The following is a 21,476-nucleotide window of genomic DNA, read 5'->3' on the forward strand; positions in this document are numbered from 1 at the left end:
TGAGATTCTAGAAATGAAATGTAAGCTTCTTCTGCCCGTAGCATTTCAAAGTGATTGCAGTACCTATACACTTCTTCACATTAAACAGACAAAAAACTCAACAAACAAAATATTATTCTTTTCCTTTCTAATTACATTTTAATGATTGAACTAATTCTCTATATAGTTTCCAGTGAGATGATGTTAGCCATGAATATATATATAATAATACTTTAGGATAAAGCTTCTTATCAACCAATTGAATGTATGTTTCAAGATTAGGTGTGTATTAATAATTTCATTTGGTAAGCAGAGGTAAATAAATCGAGTTGTTCAAGGGTTCAAGAAAACAAACCCGGCAAATGACCTATTGATTTATTTGTGTTGTAATTGGGTCAGTCTATAAAAGAAGGCACAGAACAGTCAATACATATTTCAAATCAAGTACTTCACATAGACAAAATACTAAGCTTTTAGGCATTTTTCTGGATTTATTCCTAAATAAATGTTTTGAAGTAATTTTGTACTTTTTGTGTCTTTTTGTGTATGTGTGTGCATATATGTCTTTCTGTGTGTCTTTATGATTGGTATATAAATAGGGGGATACATTTCCACATCAAGAGCTCAAGATTATATGGACAGGTTTCAGTGTGTAGAATTAGAATTGCCATAAAGCCAAGTATTAAGTTTATAGAATATTTCATTTTTCTACATAGGCCTCTGATCAAAATCAGACTGAATTCATTGAAAAACAATTCTGTGAACAAGAAGCTTCCCAGGAGCTGATTAGTAAAATTGACCTTGCCACTGTTGCTGCTGTTAATAGCATTAATGTATCTGATGAGAATGTTGATTTTGTTCAGCTTTATAGCAGATCCCCACAACTATGGCTTTAAGGCAGTGCATTTAAAAAAATCACAGAGTTTGAGCTGCTGTGAGCTGCTTAGTGATTTTGGCAGTGATAGCTCCAGATGGATTTTCCTCAGGGACTTAGGTATGAGACTAACTTCAAATAGAACATGAATTCTCAGACCTTTCCGATGCCGAAACATGGATGTAAATAGCTTAGGCTACAGACACTAGGCTCTCCAGGCTTAGAAATGAATATTGATATAGAAGATCAATGAAATTCTTGCAAACTTTATGAAATCCTAGAAAAAGAATTCACTGCAGAGGCTAAAAGTTAAGATATAATAGCCATTATATATGTACATATTAAATAATATATGCCTTGGCACTGGGCAACATATTCCAGTGCCTCACCTCCCATACAGTAAAGAATACAAAAAAAATCCTATTCACTTCTCTTAACTTTAAGAGCAACTTGAATATAGATTTTGCTAACATCTATCCTGAAAACTAGCAGGAAAAATAGATTAAGCGATGCTGCATTTATGTTTGCTTGTGACTGAAATTTTGTGTGTTGTAAGTGAAAAAGAGATGGTGCTATGAATTCTTAGATCTGTTGGTAACATGGGCAGATTGTGATAAATGGAAATTGTTTTTTTTGTTTGTTTGTTTGTTTTCTTTTTTTGTTTTTGTTTGTTTGTTTGTTTTCTTTTATTCTTTCTCCAAAAACTGCACAGGAATGTACTGAAATACTTACATAATGTTTCCTTATCTATAAACTGTCCAATTTGTTAACTATGGGATCACATTTGGCAAAAATAGCTGACTTCTTCTCTTACATGATACATTTTAAATGGACAAAAATAACAGTGTTTTACTAAATTACAGCTGCTCAGTAATTTAGGTCAATGAAAAATCTTCATACTTATTCATATGATTAAATCTTTTCAATAGATTCATAGATTAAAATTCAAAAAAATTAAAATACATCCCAACAAATTAAATCAACATTAGACATTTTGAGGTTATTAATATACTTTATAAAGACAAACAACAACATTCTATACATCGTATGTATGTAGGAAGTTGCAAATAATTACTTTATGCAGTATATTTTAAACATCTCTTTTATTGTTCTGTTTGGAAGCAAATTACTGACAGTTTTTAGAAATCTTACTCAATTCTCAAAATGTCTATGTTCTATTTGAGACAGAGGACATCTATACTTTTCTAGTCTCTTTGAATTTTTTTGATATCTTGTATCAGATGAATTCTGGAAAGAAAGAGGATCCGTTTCTTCACTTTTTACACCAATAAATTTTGCAGGTGCATTTCATAATTTTCTGCTTCATTTGTTTTGTTTTGTTTTTATTTTATTTTCTTAGAGACAATCATTAATTATTCATGTCTGTTTGTATTACTTTTTTTTCCCCTAATTTTCCTTTACTTTAAATAATTCTCCTTTGTATTTGTATCTATAATTTATTCACTGAAAATAATTATTTTCCTTTCCAACTTTAACTTTCACCATAGAAATAAGTCCCAAATTCATATTTTTCCCCTTCTTGTTTGAGAACTTTTATTTCTCCTTCTCTTTCTGATAGGCATTATTTCTGCATTTATTTCTGCTTGAGTGTGTTTCTTGAATTTTTGTTATACAACTACCAGTACTAAGCAATATTCTGTAATCAATGAATTGTGTATTCAGAGTAATAACTTAGGTCTATGTTGGGTTTCCTGTACCCTGACATGATACTTGTTTTTATTTGTATCATCATTAGATTGGTAGTTCACAACTCTACTGATGTTATCTAATATATTCCAGTGTTATTTCTCTTTAACTCCTATCCAATGAGCTTCCAGTTTCTTATTAGTATTGAGTAAATAGCTGAGCATTCTTCCATTGAATTTCATCTGATTCTATCTTTTCCATCCCTACTTGCTGCATCTAGAAGGCTAACAAAATTTACAATATTCTTAGTATGATCAGGCTCAGGACAGATTCTTTAGGAGTACAGTTGTTATTTATTTCTCAATGTGATAAAACCATACCTAAAACCAATACTTTTTAGACTGTTATTCCTGCTAAAAGCCTGAGCAGTTTCACAATATATTTATTTTAGCTTTATGGAAAGGAGTTTATATGGACATCTCTGAGCTACAGTCATGTATAGCACAGTCCCATAAGCATACTTCCATTTTCATCTGACATTCTGTTTTTGCCCTGTATTTAAAACATATCATTGTTATGCATAAGTGAAGCAAAGAATTTATGTACATTTTAAGCAATAGCTAGATTATTTGCAATAGCTGCAGGAGCTGCCTCTACTAAATAATAAACAAAATCTCCATTACTTTTAAGGTATCAAGAACCTTATTTCTTGTTAATTAATCACTGTAAGATATTGTTTGAAACAGTTGATGTAGCTCTTAAGATGTAGTCTCACTTCCTCCTTGGTTTGATAAAACACGAATTGTTCATTTTGACAGATTAGAAAAATGGCCCAGATTTACTTCTCACTGTGAAAACTTGAGCTCAAGTTAACACTATTATGCAGTTTCCATGATTCTTCTTTGTTTCAGACATAGCTAAGGACACTTGTGTATCTTGTATGGAAATGAATATGAAAAGGAGCTCCTTTACATATGTCTGTAGAACACAGAATTGTTATACTCTACTTGTGATACTGTGAATTTTGAAGTGGAAGATCTGAATGCATGGCTTTCCTCCATTCAGGAAAGAAAAATATTTGTTCCAAGACATCAGCAGATCATTAATTATTTTTGTTGTCATCCTAATAGAGGATAAATAGAAACAATACAGTGATTGATATGCATTTAAGCGCATTTAATCAGATAGACCATTTTTGGACTGTAAGTAGCAAAGGTTTGAAAACATAAGAAATATATAAAATGAATTTTATTTTATTTTATTTTATTTTGGTTTATGTTGTTTTATTTCATTTTATTTTATTATTTTGGTGGCTCTCCAGAAAGCAAAATATCATTATTTATACAGAAAATGAAAAAGTGTTCATACTGCGTTATCATTATACATTAGTCAATGTATTAGGCATTATGGTAATCCATGTAACGATCAGATCAGCTATTTTTTCCACTGTGTATTCCAATATTTCATTTTAAGTTTATCTGGGTCAGAAAACTGTCAGAAAAGTGCTTGTTATTGTCTTCATGTGTGACTGATGTCTCATTTTAAATGTCCCAGCAGCATGATTCTATCAGTAGTGGCATAAGATGTATCAGAATATTTTAATAATATACACACTGGTATTTTTCTTGCTTTGAAAAAAAGCTGATGTTCATTTGACTTTTAACATAGAGCTGTACAGAATAAGGACTACTAAATTATGCCACATCACTGGTGTCTTTTACTTACTTAAAATATTTATAAGTAGAAATCTCTATAAATAAACAACCAAACCAAAGACCAGTATGTGATTTAGAGTTCAAAGGAGGGAAATCTCTTTCTGTGGATTACATACAGATGATTGAAATAAACTTCCCTAGAAAATGGACAAAACACTATAATTTGATACTGTTTCTTTTCTTATAGATCATATTATAAAGACTTTATTTCCTGAAAATTTGAAGAACTGAAATAATTTAAATATTTTGCTTTTAAGAAGTCTCAGACATTTAAAAAATGAAACTCCAAAGCATCACAGATAAAAAAGAAAAAGTAAATTTTTAATCCATACTCTGAAAAGTCTACATCATTTATATTACTTATTATCCACTTTGCAGTTCAGCTGCTGTTTTCCTAAAATATCTTGACTACTAGACCTGCAACTGCTTTCTTATGTATATATAAGTACCTTTCTGTACTTGACTGCACTATAATTCTTAAATGTTGGTGTCAGAGACTTATGCAGTGTTCAGTTAGGAATTCCAAGGAAGGAATGTTGCTCACTTCACAAGGAGCTCAAAAGGAGGTGATTGCAGGAACAGAGAACCTGAAGTCTTTTCATCTATTTAAGTCTTTCTGGTTTCAGGAGATAACGTCTCTCCAGAGATCACTTCTGACCTCAACAATTCCATGATTCTTCTTTATCCTCCTTAGCTGGTTTAATGCTGAAACTGAGCATTTTCTTGCTCATAATTCTTTCCTTCATATTTTACTACTAAAAATTCAGATGATCATTTTCACCAATAATATCTCTAACGTGGTCAAAGTTCAGAGTCATCAGAATCCAGAATCATGAGTCTTGGGTGGACTCGATTATATCTAGAGGTCCCTTCCAACCTCTACAATTCTGTGATTCTGTGGTCTTGAATGAGGAAGAGAGGGAAAGAACACTTTTCCAGGTTGTATTTGTAGCTATATATGTATGCATATGCATGCATATATATTGACATGATTTGGTGATTCGTGAGATTAGCTCACAAACTAATTTTCCCAAGGTTTGAAGAAGAAGCCAAGGGCAGTAAATGAGTTCTTAAGCAGATGTTTAGGTTTCATTTCCAAGCTAAAATTACTTCTCATTTACTTTTTTTTTTTTTTTTTTTTTTTTTTTTTTGCTTCTGTCATTATTTATTTATATTTAAAATACATGCAGTGGCTGTATGTGTGAAATATATAGAAATACATGTATAAAATTTCAGTTAATAGAATATGATGAATAACAAATATTTTGTAGTCAAGTAAAAAAAGAAAAACACACAAAAAAAAGTGTAACAAGTAACACAAATCATTTATAATTATGTTTTATAAATATATATAAAAATATATAAATATTTTCTTCTTTGAATTTGTGATAGTTTCATGAACTAGTTAGAAAGACATTGTATCCTTTATCCAGCATTTTAGGGGACATAAATTTCTGTTTATAGGACTGAGGTAAGACAATATATTTTGTATTATCTTTGTGTGCACAGTAGCTAGGATCATTAATAAATGCATTGTTAAGAGCTAAGCTTTATCCATTAGTGAGATGACTGAAGATTATTTTCTTTCTGTGCAGAAAACACAGTTGTCTGAATATTCAAAGGGAACTAAGTTTGTTCAGCTCTAGGAGATATATTTAATTTGAAGTTAAATGGAAATGCCAAGAAAAATAAATGACACAGGAAGCAAAATGTGCTCACTTTATTTGACCGAGCATTTGATTAACTATAACAGCATAAAAAGGAAAATGATTTGTCTATTTTGTTAGTTTAGCCTGAATACCATTCCTTGAATATTTATTTTGTTATCTTTTTGCACTGTGCAGATGATCGAGAATTCATCATTACTTCTGTCAGAAAATTTTCATGAGTTGGACATCTCATCAAAATTTCTCTTGCTACCTTCCTTGAACTCTAAATTTTGATATTCTGTTACTTTTCTGAGCTCAAAATAATTAACTAAATAATATTATTTTCCTGTGGCAGAACTCTAAAATAAAATGACTAGAATAATTCAGAATAAACCATCTATAAAATGATTTGTTTGTTTTGTCACATCCTAAAAAAACAAAAATAAAAATAATAAAAAAATAGGTTTTAAATAATCCTTCAGACTAGTGCCACCACCTACACATTATCTTCCAGCTGGCACTAGATAATAATACTTACCAGTAATAAACTGACTTTTCTCTCTCTTTGATTTCAATGGAATTTTGTCTAGTGCTTTATTACTTAATGTCACTTTTAAGCTTGTCATGAAGTTATCTAGATCAATCTACATCTGTGACTGGGGGGGGGGGGAGGGGGAAGTAGGCCTGTGGGCCCAAATGGGAAAAGAAAAAAGGTAAGAGGTAGGGAGATGGGAGCTGGGCTCAAGGAAACAAACAGAGAATCAGCAACAATCTAAGGAGGAAAACTTATTTTACTAACTATGATATTGGAATACAAGATAACACAATATAATACAATCTAACTGAAATTGAGGCTAATAAGTCAAGTAAAATAAGACAGAGAGAGAGGTTTCCAAAGACCGAGAAGCCTACTTTGAAGCTGAAGGCTTCACGGTTTGGAAGCACCCCCATACCTGCTGCCAGGCAGTGAAAGAGAGCGAGCGTCACTTCTGTGATGTATTTCCCTCTCTGATCCTGAGGTCCTCTGAGACATCTAGTTCTTCTCTGTGCTCCACATGATGCTATGATGTGGAATACCACTAGGAAAAAATGACAAATCTTTTAAAGGAATTTAATGGAAAACTCAGAATTAATAGTTTATACACAACACATGTACTTCTTAAGTCAGTTAAGCACCAGTAAAAGCTTGGGAATTTGCCTGTTTATTGATCTTTTTCAGCCTATAGGTGTCCAAAAACATCACTTGTAATCAGAGATAAAGTAGTTAAGTAATATGATTTAAGACAATTAAAGTATTCAAGGAGGACATTTTACAGTGTCCTGTTGTCATGGGTTACCTAGATTTACCTGTGCCTGTGACAGGGGGCAGCCACACTGTAGGGCCCCCGACCTGAAAGGGAAGGGAAAAAGGGGAATGGCAAAAGAGAACAGAGGCAGCAATCTAAGTAGGAAAACTTATTTTACTAAATATGATATTGGAATACAAGATAACACAATATAATAAATATAATACAATATGATTAGCATAAATCGAAGAAAACAGAGAGAGAGAGTCCCCGAAAACCAAGAGGCCTACTGTGAGCTCTAGGCGACATGGCTGGAACGCTTCCCACTCTCCGAGAGAACGAGAGAGCAAGCTCCAGCCTCCTTCTGTGACTTATCTCTGGCTGTGATGTCTTCTGGGATATGTAGTTTTCTTCTGAGAGCTGAGTATTCGGAGTGTTGTTATTCCACAGAACTGGAGTATGAACCTTTTAATGATCCATACTGCACATGATGTTATGATGTGGAATATTGACAGCAACACCACAAAACCATGACACCTGTTTTTATTCTGTTATATTCAACTACAAAATTAAATTTTCAACACTAGGCACTATTCTTGGAATTATGGTTACTGGAAAAAAAAAAAAAAAGAAAAAAAAGAGAGAGAGAGATCAAACTGAAGAAATGCTTGATTTTTCACCTTTCAAAGGATCTTTCCCTTCTTTCATCGTGTTAGTAGTTGTGATTAACATTGAGAACTACATTTCTGTAGTTTAAAAGAAAGATCCTATCTGTACACAAGTGACTTAAATGTGCAAGATGGAAAAAAATAAAATATGATAATAAATATAAAAATATAAAAGAAAGCCAGAAATATGAAATTTCAGGCTATGGTGAGGATTTAGGGGACTGGACTAACTGGTATTTTATCTCCTATTATGAGGAAAAAAAAAAAAAAAAAAGGAAGAAAGAGATATTAACAGTGATGTTCAGTGGGATAAGTTCTGCTGTCATTCCTAGTATTTTAATCACTATATATCAAACTAAATAAATTTTTTTGCATTCACTGAATGAATGACTCAGGCTTCTTCCCTGCACTGAAAAGAATGTAGGCTTCACGGTTTGGAAGCACCCCCATACCTGCTGCCAGGCAATGAAAGAGAGAGAGCGTCACTTCTGTGATGTATTTCCCTCTCTGATCCTGAGGTCCTCTGAGACATCTAGTTCTTCTCTGTGCTCCACATGATGCTATGATGTGGAATACCACTAGGAAAAAATGACAAATCTTTTAAAGGAATTTAACGGAAAACTCAGAATTAATAGTTTATACACAACACATGTACTTCTTAAGTCAGTTAAGCACCAGTAAAAGCTTGGGAATTTGCCTGTTTATTGATCTTTTTCAGCCTACTGAAAAGAATGTACACAGTTTACTTCATAGTAAACAGTATACACCTTACTGTGATTTTTTTGGTGCCTTATTTTTCCCAGGGCATATGGAAGAAAGAATTGATTTCTCATGCCATTTTCCTCTGTGCTAACAGTGGAGACCACTGACTATGTAACCTCTGTAGTCATCAGTTCAGATTGCTGAAGCAGCCCTTTTTTGGAGAAGCAAATAGTAACACTGCATGGAAAATTATTTATCCAGTTCATAGACTTCAGTAAAGGCTTTCCAACATTTCCTTTTCTCAAGCTGCCTCAGATTGTCTTCATAGGGAGGTACTCCAGCCCTCTCCAATGGCTCTACATCTTTCTTGTGCTTTGGGCTGATGAAAAGCTTGACACGAGACTGTTTTTTGCATCTTTTGTATTCTGAGCTGCATCGAAAGAGAAGTAGAAAAAAAGAGCAGGGCTAGGAAAATGATTGTTGTACTCTGCCCACATGAGGCCTCCTCTGGAGTACTGCATCCAGGAGAGGCTGTGAAGTGTCCATTCTTGGAAATACTCACAAACCGTTGGGTACAGCCTTGAGCAGTCAACTGTATTAAACACATTAGATGATCCACAAATACATTAATCATTCTGTGATTCTGTTATTTATTTATTTATTTATTTATTTTTCTCTGGAACAAATATTAGTGCCATGAAGCATGAGCAATGATCTTCCCTTTTGCTTTGAGTGCAGTAAAAGCAAGTCTATACTTAAAGCACAGGTTTGTATTAGGTCACATGATAAAAAGTTATATATAATTAATTAAGTAAGCTGATGATTCAAGAAAGAACATCTACTTAAAGCACACTGAAGATTGTTCTTCCTTGTATTTCTAGTGATGTACATTTCTAGGGCTAAGACTGAGCAATTCTTAAATTGTTTATTAGAATAGGAGTAAATATTTGATGCATACTATTTTTAAGCTTAATAGAGCGATCAATACCAACAGTATGCAACTTTTTTTCAGGCCACACATGCAAAAAGAAATATGCCAACTACTTTAATATTACATATTAGTGTCAAATATTAACTAAAATATTGACAAGAAGGAGTTACTGAATTTTAAATGAATTATGAATCATTGAAACTGTTCTGTTTATTTGTACAGTTGTGTTTGAACCAGGATTAAAAAGAAATATCTAATATTATTTTGAGACAGAAAAAATAAAATTGTCACTGGTTCAAGTTCTTCCTACAGTTTCTGTTAAGCCTTGTTGACTTCTTCTCATGTCTAATAATTTTTCCACCAAGTACTTGGCAAAATTAACTTCTGGAAAAAAAATAAAAAATAAAATAAAATAAAAAATAATACATTCTGATATCAAAGACTTGCAACAAAATATGCTACAGGAAAATTTTAACTATAACTAACAATCAATTTTGACTGACCTTGGTAAAATAGTAAAAAGTGAAAGTTTATTAAAAAATAAAAATAAACAACAATACAACTGTTTCTCTATTTTCTTTATAGTGCCCTCTCCCTTTAAGTGCAAGCCTTTTGGCAATAATCCAAGTGAATAGAAGTCTTTTAAAAACCGACTTTTCAACAAAATAGTTACATTCTGTGCATGATGGTAACACTGGACAATGCTGGAACACAGTGCACATACAAAGAAACAAATTAGATCTATCACTTATAAAGATGAAAATAGAGGACCTACATATCACAGCTAGGAAACTGCCTTACAAAAGACTATGAGGTCTGTAAAAACAAAATATTAACCAAGATGTCTTGAGAATGGTAATCCTACAGACATCTTTCCTTTGTTTCTTTCTAATCTTTGTATTTTTATTTTCTCTGCTTTGGTGATATATGATTATCACAGCTTAGCATCTGATTTTATTATAACTCTCTGTACAAACAAAGCCTAATATTAATTGCACAATCAACAATAGTTCTTTATTACCTTTTTTTCTTTCTTTTATGTAGAGTTTAATTAGCTCACTTTCATTTAACCCAGTCATTCTCTTTTATAAAATAAAAGCTTCAGTTTTACATAAAATCTTCCGTTGCTTCAGCTGGTTCTATCTATCTATCTATCTATCTATCTATCTATCTATCTATCTATCTATCTATCTATCTATCTATCTATCTATCTATTTTTCCCTGCATGCATCTGCCATGCTTTCTTTTCCAAAGGAATATATGCCATGCTATTTTGTTGTTGCTGTTGAAAAATAGTTAAATCTTAAGGTAGCAGTCAAATTTGTACAAGGCTGACTCACAAATTTCTACCTCTTCTTAAAGTATCCAATAATTAAATGGCTATCTATCTCCGTATATTTCATGTCTATTTAGCACACTTGTTGTAAAACCTGTTTTTGTCAAGGTAGGCATGCTACTCTTTTTCTTTCTAGTCTAAATCTATTCTCTTTTTAAATCCTTACCCCTTGTCATTATATTCCTTAGTAAAGAGTGTCTCTTCAGCTTCCTTGTAGGCCTCTTTTAGGTATTGGCAGAACACCATAAGGTCTCTTAGAGGATGTTTTTTTTTTTTTTTCCCCAAGAATGAACAGCATCAACTCTGAGCTTCTTTCCATTAGAAAAGTGCTCCAGCCCTCTGATCATCATTGTGGCCTTCCTCTGTACCCACTCCAACTGGTTCAGATCCTTCCTTTCAGGTGAAGTCTCACAAGAACAGAATCAGCTCCCTCAATCTACTGTCATGCTTCTTTTGATGTGATTGGCTTCTGGGCTGCAACCACGCAACAGCTAACATTCTAGTCCTTCTTATCAGAACTCTCTCAATCCATTCTACCTGCCCAGCATCTATTTGTGCTTGGGATTGCCCCACCCAGCTTTAAATCAAAGACTATGAAATCTTTAAAACCATTAAAGATATGTTCTGTGCAATTAGTGCACCCTGGACATTCAAGATGGCCCTTATGGTAAGCAGGTCAGATCAAGCATTATAAACTAAAAATACAGTCTAAAGATAGCGTTATTGGTGTAGTTTACTATATATTATTTAACATCACCAGTATAAAAGCAGAAGTAATGCAGTAACCTCCCGTAGCATGAACTTCAGATTTCTCTGGGCTTGCCCTGGTAAGAGATGGTTTTGCTTATTTTTCACATTTTCTGGTGGCTAAGTGGTGATTGATTATCCTGTGTGACTATCAATAATTGTTGTAATTGGTGGAGATTTTTGTGCAACAAATAGTGCAGCCAAGCCTCTCTGCCTATGAAAGACTTTTGTCAGTTACTGCAGAACTGAGAAAACCATTAAAAAATAAACATAATACTTGTGCACTTGCAAACCAAAAGTCCAGTGGTATCCTGGGCTGTAAAAAAAAGAAGGGTGGCCAGCAGAATGAGGTAGGTTTTTGTCTCCCCCTTCTTCACCCTCATGGAGCCCCATATTGAGTTCTGCATCCAGGCCTTTTTAGGCATTAAGAAATGAAGATGTAAAGAATGTGACAGTCTGTGAAGGAGAAAAAGTGCTTCATTTTATCATGTCAGTAAAATTAGGAGTACTATACCTGAATGAATGCAAATTCATTCTAAAGTAAAATACTATGCTGTATATATGCTTTGTGAAATGTTGGCATTTAATGAGGAAAAAAAAAAAAAAAAAAAAAAAAAAAAAAAAAAAAAAAAAAAAAAAGGACAATTTTTTTTAATTATTATTTTTTTTAATTTTTATTTAAGGGCAGATTTATTGGATATTTGAATTTAACATCTTTTATTTAAAAAAAAATACAGATTATTTTTTATTTTTCTTCTAGTAATTGGACCTAATGTAGCATACAAGAAAAAAAAATAATAGAAAAAGCAGACTAAAATTTTTAACATTTTTCTTAATGCTTTTTTTCCATGAATAAAGTTACCAAAAAAGAAACAAAAAAATACATTGTTTATCATGAAATGCAGTATTTTTGACAGTACAACAAAACAAACAAAACCCACAAAACACAACAAACATACAAACAAACAAAAAACCTGTAGTATCTTACCTTGAGCATATTTAATACCTTTCAGGTGATAGTCTGAGCCAGCACTTAGAAATACAAATACTAAATGTGATCTGTCCTTCTACTTAAAATAATGAAAATATCTCTGATTTGTACCACAATGAAAATATTGTTTTTCTTTCTCTGCTGAATTTTACTTATTTATAAAGCACGCAGTGTCCTATTAAGAATTCCACCATCCACCCTGAATTTACAGTTTAAGCTTTCTATTAAGCATGCTGAAATGATTTGTTAAGTACCATGTTCTAATCATTATGTACAGCTGTTCAGGGATTATTCATTTTATCTTTTGAAATATAACCAGTACTGGCTTTAAACTTAGCATCTGCTCTATGCATTCTGACAAGAAAGCAGACTAGTTTAGGGACATTAAATGAAGATACTCACATTATTGTCTTAAAATGCAGACACAAAGATAATATTATGATCTGATTATGAAGTTTACAAAGAGGGATATGGGGATCCTTCTGCTGTCATGGACTGATCAGAAGAAACAATTAGAACATAATATGAAGAATTCAACCCTCACAAGAAGGAAAAAAGTAATGACAACATATTTATTTTCTTTCAAATTAACCTCAGTTAAATAGTCCTTTCTTAAAGAAATGAATATAAATGCATAGTCTGAAATGAAAATAAATAGGTTTTTTTAGGGGTCATTTCTTCCCATATCTGGATTTTTTATATGTCAATAAGAGGTGAAGCTATGCATAAATTTAATCTTATAGAAAAGACCTCACTGTCACTAGGGGCACACAGATGGGAAGTATACAAACTTAATTTAATCTCCCACCACCTGATAGGCTTTGCTACTTCTGTGACCTTCTGCAGTCAAGTTGATTACTTGTACTCTACCAATTCAGCAAGGTCTGATCTGTCTCTTTCCACTACAGAAAATAATCACTTATATTCTTATTACTCTTGAGGAATCACATAGATATCTGAAGTGGATATAACACACTTTAAACATCCAAAACAGTTTGCTAATCATACACACACAAGGTAAATGCAAAACAGTAAATTATCGATACTTTACACATTTCTCTCCTGTATAAGCAAAAAGAGACTTCAAAAATATTAATGTGGGGTTTTATTTATCTATTCTAGATTTCAGGGCAGTAGGAAACAGTTGCATATACTTTTTGTAAAAACATTATTTTTAATGTTGAAGGGAAAGTGGAAAGTATGCTGTTCAAGCATGAGGATCAAATTACTCTTTTACCCCTCTTTTTTTCCTTTTAACTTAAAAGATTCATAGTTTTATGCACTTAAGCAACACAGATCCTTATATTTGTCTAAAAAAATACATCTGGAATAAAGGAGAAAAACAAACCTTTACTTTACATGAAGATTAATACAACAATATAAAACCTAACACATTTCATTAGAAAAATCAGTGTATAAGCATTTTCTCACTGACATCATTGAAACTGAGTTATATGGAGGTCATATCTAGCCAGAAAATCTCTTATTTCTGAATTATGATATTTTTAAATGTGCTTCTTCTTTGGAGTGAGGCCAGACCTCTCATGGAATTTCACTCCCTATAGCAGATAAATAAAAGTTTAAAGTAATTCAGCATACATATCATTGCATACTGGGAGTCATCTGAAACAGAAAATCTAAGGAAAAGTAAATAGAAACAGAAATACGATGACAACATATAAATGCATACATCTCCAATGCAATTACTAGATCAACCACTCACCAGTACCCAGCTAAGCGCAAAACAGCTGCCCTCTAGCTGGCTCCCCACAGATTTATGACTTTCTGATGTCTCCTTGTATGGAATAACACTTTTTCTAACTCAGACCACTTGTCCTGGCTTTGCCCCTTCATAATAGCAATAGCATGAGGTCGATGAATAACACAATAAGAGCAGTCATTCAGACTAATGAACAGATAATACACAGTGATTGTGTAGTGTTTCCAGTTAATGACTGCCTGAGGTTTAAATAAAATTTTAGAAATCTTAAAGTGATCCTTATTAACTTCCATAAAGGGGATGTTGTTTCCATTATGATGAAATTATGTATGTATATGCACACACATATGTATGGTTAATAGTAAAAACATAAGTCATTGTACATAAGCATTTTTTTTGCCAATAAACAAAAGATATTTCTTTTGTTTGCAAATCAAATACCGTAACATTTGGTGCGTTCTTTTTTTTAATGGGTAACTTTCCTTTTAACAATGTTTTCAAAGTTCTCTGCTTGTTATGAAGAAAAATAGAAAGCCAAATTGTAATTAAGATGAACAGAGGGGAAAATACCAGTGATGATTTAAATATTCTGAAAAGCAGAGGTGCAATCAGTACAACATTCATAATGCCTTCTTGGCTAAAGAGCAAGTGATAAAAAAATGGAAAGAGAAAATTTCTTGAGGGTGTTAGAAAATAAAGCTTAAATTATATAAGCAAATATCTCAAGAGAACAAATTCAAGTCATTCAAACTACTACTAGACTTCAGAGACAGGAGAGCCCTGACAGGCAAAGAAAGGTGAACAGCCATTCAGGAAAAAGAGAGTCTGAAAACGCAAAAGTCAGGGAAAACTCATGAGAATTCACAAGTGCCTGTGAAGGCATTTAGGTCTGTAAGGCTTGAACTGACTACAAGAGGATAGCTGCTGTTGTTAATGAAACAAAAATAAAGAAAGAAAATCATGACATATAGTGGCAGGATTTTGGTAATTGACAGTAAGCTACAGGGGTGGCCTCTGTAAGAAGAGCCCAGGACAACTCCCATGTTGGATTAGAGCCAGTTCCAGCTGTCCCCAAAAGGGACCTGGCACTGGCCAGGGCTAAGCTATGAGCAGTTCTGGTGACATATCAGAACACATCTGATACAGTGTAAAAAAATACCTCAGAACAGCAACTGGGAGAGAGAAGTGAGAAAATGTAGAGAGAATCTATTCCCACAGACACTAAGATCGGTGAAGAGAGTTAGGGAGGTGGTGGGGCTCCAAGCGTCAGACAAGAAGTTCCCTGAAGTCCATGAGCACCACAGTGCACATCTGCACATGCAGCCTATGGTGGAGGACCCCCAAAGGAGCAGGCCCTGGGCCAAAGTTGTAGTGTGAAGAGAGGAGACTGCAGAGGAGCAGAATCTCTGGGGAATATCTCATCCACGGGGAACTTTTGTTGCAGCAATCCTGTCTTGAAGAATGGACCATATGGTACAGGCCCATACTGTAGCTTTTTTTTTTTTTTTTTTTTTTTTTTTTTTTTAAGAACTGCAGTCTCAGAGAAGCCCATGTAGAATCAGTTTGAAAATCCTATGGGAGAGACCCCATGCTGGAGCAGGGAAAGAGAGTGACTATAATGGTGCAGCAGAAAAGAAGTGTTGTGGAGGGGTTGCAGTCCCAATTTGCTTTCACTGTTCAGGGAGAGTAGGTAGAAAATGATGGATGAGAAGGGAAGATGTTTAGATGTTTTCACTGGCCCAGGCTGTTGGTAGTAAGCAATAAATAACATTTATCTCCTCATACTGAATCTGATTTTGCTCATGATGGTAAAAAGTGCATGATCTCCCTGTCTTTATCCCAATACTTGAGCCCTTTTTAGTTCAATTTTATTCCTCCCTACTCTGGTAGTGGGGGACTGAGAGGGCTTTGTTGTGGAGTTTAGCAAGGGATCAGTATGAAACCACTACAGTCTTTATGGAAATTATAAGCAGCAACAGAACTTCTTTAATGTTTCTGTGCTGCACCTGCATCAAAACAGATCATCAAAAGAAAGCCAAAAGGGACCCAGGAGAAAAATAAGACGTTACTCAGTGCTGTGGATGAACAAATCCTGAGGAGGTATGAAGCAGAGCTCTGGTAAAATGAAGACAGGTTTATTGGCCACAAAAGTAGCAGAGAGGAATGAGAAAAGAACACAAAGACAAGCCATTTTTTGTGCTCTCAGAAATCAGATATCATTTAAAGAACTTAAAAAGATAGGAGCAGAATTGCAATGTAGTGCAAGGACAGTATCAGACAAGAGCTAGTGAAGTCACCATCAACAGCGACAGAAGTAATTAAGGTCATGGGTACCACTGTTAATGACAGTTACAACCTTATGTAAGGGCAACAGCAAAAAATCATGACTCTTCAAGGTCTTTCTCTCTTATGTGTCTGTGTGAAAGCTGTGCATTTTTTGTATCCATTTATCTCTAAAATTTAAAAATCAGCAGTCTGCCTTATTTCCAGAGTGATCCCTTCCACCCAAAGTCAGAGATCTTGTGGTTTAACCCTGGCTCACAGCTAAGCACCACACAGCCATTTGATCACTCTCTCCAAGTAAGAGGATGGAGGAGACAAGTGGAAAGGTAAAAGTGTGAAAACTTGTGAGTTTTAAAGATAATATGTAATACATTATACATAAAATAAAGCTGGGAGAAAAAATAAATAAATAAATAAATAAATAAATAAATAACTGCATACACAAGCTCGGCAAAGGAAAGTTTGCTACTGCCTGTTGGCATGCAGATTTTCAGCTACCTCTAGGAAAGCAAGTCTTGTCCCACGTAATCATTTCTTGGGAGGACAGATGCCACCACTCCGAACATTTCTTCTTCACTCCAGTTTTCACTGCTGAGCATGATGCCATATGGCATGGAATATCCCTTTGACCAGTTTGGTGTGTTTTATGATAATTTCAGATAAAATCAACCATCTGGTATGAACCAAACTAGTTAAGGAGAAGAGCTTTCCAGCTATATTCAATTACTCACAATTAAGTGACAGCTGAGTAAAAGTTTGAAGATCTGAAGTTTCAAGTTTAACAGTTTGCCGAAGAAGACTAACTTCCAAATGTTATAAATAACTAGTGATGCAAAAAAATCAATCTCATTCAGTGCAGTGAACAAAGTGAATGTTCTATTGTCTAGAAGAAGCAAATACCTTGTCCTTCTTCACAGGGCAGAAATGTTAATAGCTTGATGTCATGTTTTTTTGGTGTTGCTGTCAATATTCCACATCATAGCATCATGTGCAGTATGGATCATTAAAAGGTTCATGCTCCAGTTCTGTGGAGTGGCAGTGTCCCAAGTACTCAGCTCTCAGAAGAAAACTACATATCCCAGAGGACGTTGCGGCCAGAGATAAATGACGGGAGGAGGACATATATAATCTCGCTCCCAGGCTGGAGTTCTCTCTCAGACTCTCGAGAGTGGGAAGCATTCCATCTGTGTCTCCTAGAATTCACAGTAGGCCTCTTGGTTTTCGGGGACTCTCCCTCTCTGTTTTGTTCAATTTATTAGCCTCAATCATATTGTATTATATTGTGTTATATTGTATTCTGATATCATATTTAGTAAAATAAGTTTTTTCCTCCTTAGATTGCCAACGCTGTTCTCTTTTGCCATTCCCCTTTTTCCCTTCCCTTTCAGGCCAGGGGCCCTACGGGGCGGCTTCCCCTGTCACAGGCACAGGTAAATCTAGGTAACCCGTGACAGAATTTTTAGTGGAGAATGCGGGCAGCAATGTCTTTCCAAAGTTCAGCAGCCCAAACAGGTTTACCCCTCCATTGCCAGTTATTCTGTTCCCACTGCTGTAACCACCCCCATAAGGCATTTGCCACCATCCATGAGTCAGTATAAAGATAATGCATTGGCTACCTCTCCCGTTCAGCAACATCTAAGGCCAGCTGGACAGCTTTTACCTCTGCAAACTGACTTGATTCTCGCTTACCTTCAGTGGCCTCTGCAACCTGTCGTGTGGGGCTCCACACTGCAGCCTTCCGTTTGTGATGCTTCCCTACAATACAACATGATCCATCAGTGAACAGGGCATATTTCTTTCATTTTCTGGTAGTTTTTTTTATGGTGGGGACTCTTTAGCATGTGACACCTCTTCTGCTGGTGATGTTCCAAACTTTTTACCTTCAGGCCAGTCCATGATCACCTCTAAAATTCCTGGACGATTGAGGTTCCCCATTTGCACTTGTGTAATCAGCGTAATCCACTTGCTCCAGGTGACATTGGTAGCATGATGGGTGGAGGGAACCACCCCTCTGAACATCAAGTTCAGCACTGGCAGTCAAAGTGCCAGAAGGAGCTGCGTTTCAGTACCAGCTACTTCAGAAGCAGCCCGAACCCCCTCATATACGGCTAAGATCTCCTTCTCAGTTGGAGTGTATCACTCTTTAGACCCCTTATATGCTCAACTCCAAAATCCCAGGGATCTGTCTTGGGTCTCTCCTGAGGCTCTTTGCCACAAACTCCAAGTGGGAACTTTCTCTCCAGCAGCAGTGTAGAGGATGTTCTTTGTTGATTTTTCCCTAAGTATAATAGTAAGTACAGTTACAGAAAAACATTTAGAAACAAATAGACCCAGTGTGGAAGTACATCATCATTCTGAAGAGAAACTAATTTTTCTCAAGCCTCAGACTTTAAGTCAAAAGAAATGTAGGCCGTAAACATACTCAAACTGAAATAAATCCTGCAATCCTAAAGCAAAAGTCAAAATTGCTGAGTCACTTAGTCAAAATGCTGATAGAAGATACTAAATGTCCTTTGCTAAAGCTGAGCAAAATTGTTCACAGAGGATTCAGAACATCTGTGTAAAGTAAAAAGACAATATTTTAACTTCAAAAATTATAAATAAATGTAATTTAATCTAGGAAGCACAAAGTAACATAGGAAATGATTCCTTTACACTGTCTCATCTCTCACAGCTGATAAAAACTTTCTGTGTGCAAAAGGGAAAAAAAGGAAAATAATTTAGTATAACTCATCTTGAGTCCTATTTTGTACTTTCGGTAAAGTCAATTTCATTGTGTTCTAATTAGAAACATTGTGGGGTGTTTTTTGTTGTTGTTTTTTGTTTTTTTGTTGCTTTTTTTCTTTCATTTGTTTATGATGTTTAGATAAGTTATATGAGATCCTAATTCTATACAGTTAGGGTGATATTTTTCTCTTTGTATCTGAAAAAAGTAAACCCTGAAGAGGATTTAACAGTTGGTAGCATTTAGTTGTAAGATGGAAATTAGTTTGCATTGAAATGCTGGTCTTCTACAAACACCTAGAAACAGCCATATTCATGACTTATGTGTTTAAAATTAATAAATATAACTTAAAATTTAAAACATCACTAACCTTTCTCACACTATAGTATTTCCTGCAGCTATACTGTTACTGCAGTCTGGTGGATCAAATTTACTACTGCAAGGTTTGATGTATTCCATTCATGTGATGTATATTACCCTTATCAAAAAGAAAAGAAGTTTTAGAAGATCTGGTAGGTTATTAATCTTCAGCTAATATAAACAAGAAGAAAGTCACTAATAGCTGTATAATGTCTGAATACCTTAGTAAGGCTTAGAGTTGTTTGGTTTTTTTTGTTGTTTTTTGTTTGGTTTTTTTTTCACTTCACGCATGTATCACAGACTTATTCAAATATATGATCAATCTCGCATTGAAAGAATAAACTCTCTGAACTGTATGGTCTTCATATCAGTGGGCTATTGTTTTCATTCATAGCATTCTCTCTGACCAATTCAAACTGTTTTTTTAAATGTAGAAGCTCTCCCTAAAACAACAATTGATTGTCCATTTTCTACATGTATATGGCATGGAAGTCAAAGGGTTAATAGTTGATCAGATCTACAAGTGTGAAGATTTATGTCCAATTTTCTCTATTTAAACTGTAAAATTGGGATACTAAATAGCAAATGTTCACTGATAGATTTGAAATCTTCTATTGACGTTTTTATTTTTATGAATATGGTTTCAATTGGTGATTGGTGAGAATATGTGAAAATTTAAAAGCCTGAATCTGTTCAATATTATTATGAATCAATTGTAAGCATCCAGACTTTGAAAATATTTGGGACTTTATTACAGTATCACAGTATCGTGCGAGTTGGAAGGGACCTTAAATATCGAGTCCAACTCCCGGGATTCGAGCCTTCTGTGTAGCAGAGCGGCACTTCTACCGCTTGAGCCACAGGGGGGATTCGAACCTGGACCTCCACTGTTGCAAGCGGCACTTCTACCACTGCGCCACTGGGTATTCCTTCTGGGTCATTTTTTGTTAAACAGGGTGATAGGATTTATTTATTTATTTATTTATTTTCCTAAAATTTTAAAATTTGTTTTTCAGATATTTTTATTTATATTTATTTGTTCTTTTTTTTTTTTTTTTTTTTCTTCTTTTTTTTTTTTTTTTAATGCCAGCTGTTTAGGCATTCTTCTTTGTGTTGTTAAAAAGAGTATTTTCACACAAATAGAGACATGAAAACCCTGTGGAAGTAGGATTTTCAAATTGAGTTAAGAAGCAAGAGATAAACCCAGCAGCATTTTACAAGCACTCATCTAATGAGATAATGCAGTTGAGAAGACTGTACATTATTCTTCTGTTTTATTACTGAGTATTATGGAATTAAATGTAGTTTGTCTTCAGTGTACAATGACTCAGAGTCATGTCTAAAGTAGTCTACCATGCTGCGTATCCTCACAGAGAGGAAAAGCAGAAGTGAGCCTGCAGGTGATTTTAAAGGTGCTTGTTCATCATGAAAAGCCTGATAAAAAATGCAATGTTTACAGTGCTGCTTTTATATGTTTGTGTTTTGGAGAAGATAGGCTGTATCCAATTATAACCTTGCTATATCTTCAGACAAGACATGAAAATTTGTAACTGCACTAGTATCAGTGTCAGAGTGAGTAGTTTAACCTTTGAACACAAATGTTCCTTTACATCCACAGCTCAGAAAAACCTACTGGGCATAAGCTGGCTATCAGCTGCTGCTATGCTTAAGGGGTAATCATACTATCTGAACTGATATAAAGAGCTTGCCTCAGCAGCATCTGAAGTGAAAAAACCTCTCAGGACTTTCCACATCTATCTTTATAATAAGAATTACCAAAAGTCTTGGAAGAGTTAGACCTCATTTTTTTCACTAATAAAACTTGTGAAAGAACTGCCTCACAATTGAGCAGGCATTTTTCAC

The sequence above is a fragment of the Excalfactoria chinensis genome, chromosome 2 (genome assembly GCF_039878825.1).
Source record: "Excalfactoria chinensis isolate bCotChi1 chromosome 2, bCotChi1.hap2, whole genome shotgun sequence".
Classification (NCBI taxonomy): domain Eukaryota; kingdom Metazoa; phylum Chordata; class Aves; order Galliformes; family Phasianidae; genus Excalfactoria; species Excalfactoria chinensis.